Below are 6,000 nucleotides of genomic sequence, written 5' to 3'. Positions count from 1 at the left end.
GTTTATATATTGTCTTTTATCCATGGTTTTATTTAGTCCCAAATCGGGTTGAGAGGATTTGATCCTACTATGGTTTATATAGAGTATAGGGCCCATGTAATATTAATAAATGCTATATGACTTGGGACTTGGGACTTGGGGTACTTGATACGTGGAGATACATTAATATTAGTAAATCTATATGACTTGGGACTTGGGACTTGCTGGAGGTACCTTGCTGAAGAGAGTTGAGCTGAAAGGTACCCTCACAGCCTTACCCTTTCACCCACAGCCTTTGGGGCTCTATATAAACTCAATTTCGTGCTCATTCTTGACACACAGAATTCCTCCTCCTCTTTCTCTCTCTCTCTCCCTGTTATTCTATTAAGCAGTGAACATAACATAATTATACCTTGAGCAAACCTTTTTAGGGTGCAACCTTAAGGTTGGGCTGATCTTGGGGTGAAGACACTTTTAGAACCCGTAATCGGGGTGTACTAAACTTGAGTAATACCTTTACGTGTGCAACTCTTAAAGGGTATTGTGATTACAACAACGGTTCTAGTGTGGGTGTAGATCCACTAACATTTAGAACCCGTCTTGTTATATGCCGATTCAAGTTTTGATCGGCGTGGAAATCTAAATACCTTAAAGTGATGGTAATGTACTCATGTTTGAAATCTTCAGCCTAAAGGCTTCTTATGGTGATTCCAACAAAGTTTTACTAGTGTGTGTGCCTGGATCCCTCAATCATTGACAACGATCTCGCGCATGTGGTTACTACATGTCGTATATGCCGACTTCAAGTTTTCCCCCCACAAGACTACTCTTCCTTGTAGGGCTATGCATCAAATCCATTCTGTGCCAAAAGGTCTATATCAAATCGTTTTATTGGCTTCTCTTTTTACAATATCCTCAATTTTGCTAGTCTCCTCTTAACAAATTCAATTTCATTTCCATCCATTTCTTGGTTTTATTTACGTATCTCCCTGTTTTGATCTTTTAATTGTGGGTTTTTCCGAATTTATTATCAGCTTTCTTTGTTCATTCTTTTGTTCACCGTGTTCTCTCACCACGCTTGATAATTGCTATTCTGTTATTCTCTGAAAAGTATGAAGGAGAAGATCAGGAAACCGAATACTAACAATAAAGAGGAAAGCAGTCAAATGGGTATCAACAGAATGCCTTCTTCCACTTTGCTACCACAATCTGATTCAAGTAGCTTGCTGGATGTTGATTTCTCGGCATTTGAGAGGTGGGATTTGCGGCAGAAAATGTGTTTCCAATGGGAAGAAGAGGATAGGGAGGGATTGATCAAGATGCCATTGGACAGCAAAAGAAACTCCACTTTTCTTTTTCAAGTCGAAGAAGAGAACCTGATTGAAGCAATGTATGGTGCAGACTTATTTGGTATTGGCATCTTTTATATATATATATATATATAACACGTGCAAATGCACGTGGCCATATGAGGGAGAGAAAAGATATCGAGTCAAAAAAACAGAAAGAAAATTTTTATATTAAGAAAAAAGACAATTGAAATAAACAATCAGGTTTTGGGGTAAGAGAATAATCAGTGAAACTTTTGAGAGAGAGAGTAAGTACATGAAATAATATTTAAAAACTTAAAAACAAAAAGAGATAAAGAAGATTATTATTAAAGTAAATATATCTGAATTTTGCACATAAATAAGAATCCAATTATTGTTTTTATTAGTTTTATGTTTTTTCTTTCCCCTAAACTATGTTATGCAGTGAATGTCAATTTCTTTTAATTTAGAATACCTTTAGCATCAAGGTTTTATACACAAATATTCATTTCCTGCAATTTTTAATTTAGTTGTTTGCTTATTTATGTCCTTATCAACTTTTATTATTTTATTTTTTAGGTCATTATCAACCAATTTTAGTGATTGGGCCCATAGGTTCTCTGGGGGAAGGGAAAGATATGGTAGGGGCAGAAGTTTGAACTCAATTATAAGTTTAATATTATTTTTTTTAATTTTACAGCATAAAGGCAAACTTCTTTTATGTTATTGTTTACTAATGTTTGAGAATGAAAAAATCAGGGTATTTGGATTGGGATGATTTGTGGAACTACAGTGCAAACATTGGTATTGGCTATCATCACCATTCGTTGTGATTGGGATAATGAGGTAAGATCAAAATTAACCTTTGATATCTGTTGACGCTGAAGTACATATTGTAACGCCCCGATTCCCAATATGAGAAATTAGGTCGATACTTAACCCAAGAACCGATTTTTCTTTATCAGAAATTAAACTCAAAGAATTTAGAATATTTAAGCAGCGGAAGTCTATTGTAATAAACTGAAACATTTCCATTATTCTAAAATATCCAAAATAAAGGGGTTCAACTATTACATTTATCAAATAGAACATTTCACACCAATTACATAATTATTTAAATATAGATAAAAAATATATTTTACGTCCTTAACAAATAATATATGAATGAGGTTCATCAGCAATATAAACTTCTTCTGTATCACGACCCAATTCTTCAAAGTCATGCCCTACACATTCACCATCTGGAGAAAAATATTGGGTAAGTTTCGAAAAACTTAGCAAGATCAAATCCAGCAAGATATCGACATGTTTGAAATAATGTATCGAAACAATACAAAAAAATACAATGAAATGAAATAAATAATGCAATAATGCTAATGCACAAAATGATTATTTATCTTATTTGGAAACAATACGATGCCCCATGCCGTTACATGGCCTGCACGCGTTATACAGCCTTGACATTTATATTGCTCCATTTGGGATTCAACACATCATACCTCATGCCTTACATGGCTTGCACGCATTATACAGCCTTGATATGTGTGTTGATTCCTCCAGTGTTATCATTGGTTTTCCCAATAGGAAGGGATGAAGATTGATCCACGCCATTACGTGGCCTGCGCACGCGTTACACAGCCCTATCAACCCATCCACTTCTCTATCGGACCATGATAAATGGAAAAGTTTGTCTTCTTCTTATAATACAATATGCAATGCAATTGCCAAATCCTGACATTCATAGAAATAGAAATATAAATAATCATGGCAAATCATAATGTACAAGAAGAGATAGAACATAATGATTCAAATTTCATAGATAATAATGATTATCACTAGCAATCAAGATTAAGATAAAATCCAATGTTTCAAACTATAGATAACATATATGATCTTCACTTGCAACACAAAAATCAAATAACAAAATGTTTCAAACATGTAAATATACATAAATGATTCTCATTTGCAATACATATCGAATACACAATTATTCAAACAGGTGGATATAGTGCGAGATTATCACTTGCAATTTGGATTAAATAAAAGACAATATATCAAATATATAGATATAGTGTAATATTTTCACTTGCAATATAGATCAAATACGCAATTATTCAAACAAGTGGATATAGTGCAAGATTATCACTTGCAATTTGGATTAAATAAAATATAATATATTAAATATGTAGATATAGTGCAATATTTTCACTTGCAATATAGATCAAATACGCAATTATTCAAACAAGTGGATATAGTGCAAGATTATCACTTGCCTTCATGATAGATTCAAGATTACGACATTGCAATGTTTTGAGCGGTCCAAGAAAACACAAATTAGTATAAACGATTACAGTGAAATGGATTCTGTTCAAAATCAATAGAAACTTAGAAATTTCTCCTGATATTAAAGTATATTAATGATATTAATTTCATAATAAGCATTTAACCTTCTTACATTTTATTATTTTGATAAAAATGGATTAGAGTTTGCATTCTTTGCTTTTCTTGTCTTTCTCTTTTTAAAGTTTTGTTTCAATTAAGAAAATTAATAAAATTTATTAAATTCATTATACTAACATATTATACTTATTTAACAGATTTCATAATTATTAAAATTAAGTGTAAATATAACAATAAATTACTTTAGGTTCATTTTTCATTTGTGATTTCAAATTCTATCGAGTTCTAATTTATAAAATTAGTGTTTGGTTGTGATATGTGGATTATCTATTATTTGATCTGTTTTTTTTTTTTTTTTTTTTTTGTTTTTTTTTTTTTTTTTTTTTTTTTTTTTTTCCTTTTTTTTTTTTTTTTTTTTTTTTTTTTTTTTGGGTGTGGTGTTTGTTTTTTTTTTTTGTTTTTTTTTTTATTGTTTTTGTTTTTTTGTTTTGGGGTTTTGTTTTTGGTTTTTTTTGCCTTTTTTTTTTTTTTTTTTTTATTTTTTTTTTTTTTTTTTAATTCATAAATTTTCTTAGAAACTAGCAATAATAATGCTACAAATAATTCAGATCACATTATATTATATGGAATATAAAATACTACTATATAATATAGTTAGGGCTATAATAGAAGGTAAATGACAAAAATACCCTTAGTAAAATCTAAGGGTATTACACATATAGAGTTTCATCACTAGCTCTACAACTAGCGCTTGGACTCCCGCTTAATACAATTGAAGCCAAGAACTCAACTGCACCTGCAGATTCTAGACATCTCCGGTTCCTCCCACATTCGCTGGTGATGGAACAAAGACTCTGGAGGCATCTCATTCTATTTGAACAACCTTACCTTCTTTAAGAAGTTTGATGATCTGGGCTTCACAAACTGGAGTCTATAGTGTTGGGATTCATTGCCTTTGGAAGCATTGAGAGTGCACCATGCTTGGATCAATCCTCGAAGGGCGTGGTTTGGGGTCGGATCAGTATCTGTCAATAAGGGTTAGTGCTGTTGTTGCTAGAGAGAATCCATCTCCCTATGAACTCCCTATCGAAGTTATCCCAGAAGGTGGAGTTACTGGATCTTTCATGATTTCCAAAGAGATTGGACAAATAAAATAGGATGGAACATCATGCATCTTGAACTTGACGAATGAATCAAAACCTGGTAAGTCATTGATGCATACATACATTATAAAGCAAATACTCTCTCAATAAACTAAGACGTACAGATGCCAAACAACATATTGAAGAGACAAATTATTACTTTCCAGACAAATGCACATGGATTAAAGGAATTAATTGGAAATTTTGAATGAGATTAAAAGAGACTCATTGTCAATTTTAAGCTTTTTCTGGCTTGCAAAAATAGGAGGTAGAGAAAAACAAAACAGGCAAAATAAGGCAAAAAATAAGAACACAATATCATAATTGATCAAATTTGACTTCCGCCAAGTGCAGCAAAGCAGCCGAGAATCCTGAGATGAGAGAGATCGAAAGAGATCAATAGAGGTCTGTTGACTAACCTTGTATTGAAGCCCTTGCTCTGTCTTCCCAATTCATGAGAGGAGATTAAGAGAGATCGAGAGATATTTAGAGATATCAATTCAATAAAATAATTTAAATCTACCTAATTCATCATAGGAAGAGATTGAGAGAGATTGGGAGAGGAGATAGAGAGAGATTGAGAGAGATCAAGAGAGATCAAGAGAGAGAGAGAGAGAGAGAGAGAGAGAGAGAGAGAGAGAGAGAGAGAGAGCGACAGACTTTGAGAGGGATTGAGAGAGGTCGTCAGAGAGATTTAGAGAGAGTTCGAGAGTGAGAGGGATATAGAGAGCGACAGACTTTGAGAGAGATTGAGAAAGGTCGAGAAAGAAATTAAGAGAGGGATTAAAATTAATGATAAATTAATAATAATTTATGATTGAAATGTCTAAATTATCCTTATAAAAATAAGTAAAGAAATAACAAATAGTACAACATTATTGGTATTTGGAACAATGATATATATATATATATATATATATTATTTAGGGATAATTACTATTGGTCCCCTGTACTTTGATTTTATTACTACTGTATCCCTTGTACTTTTCAAAATTATTAATCCAACCTTTAACTTTGTCTACAATTACTATTGGCCCCATACCGTTAAGTTCCGTTAGTTTATTGATGATGTGGCATTTTTATATTTTCTCAAAAACCCCAAAATACCCTTATACAGTTATACTTATCTCTTTACTTATTTACCCTTTTGTCAAGTTACAGTAGTACTA

This window comes from Hakea prostrata, unplaced genomic scaffold, assembly GCF_041222555.1.
Source record: "Hakea prostrata isolate BN-2017 unplaced genomic scaffold, UWA_Hpros_2 contig_15, whole genome shotgun sequence".
NCBI classification, from domain to species: domain Eukaryota; kingdom Viridiplantae; phylum Streptophyta; class Magnoliopsida; order Proteales; family Proteaceae; genus Hakea; species Hakea prostrata.
Note: the sequence above shows the minus strand (reverse complement) of the source record.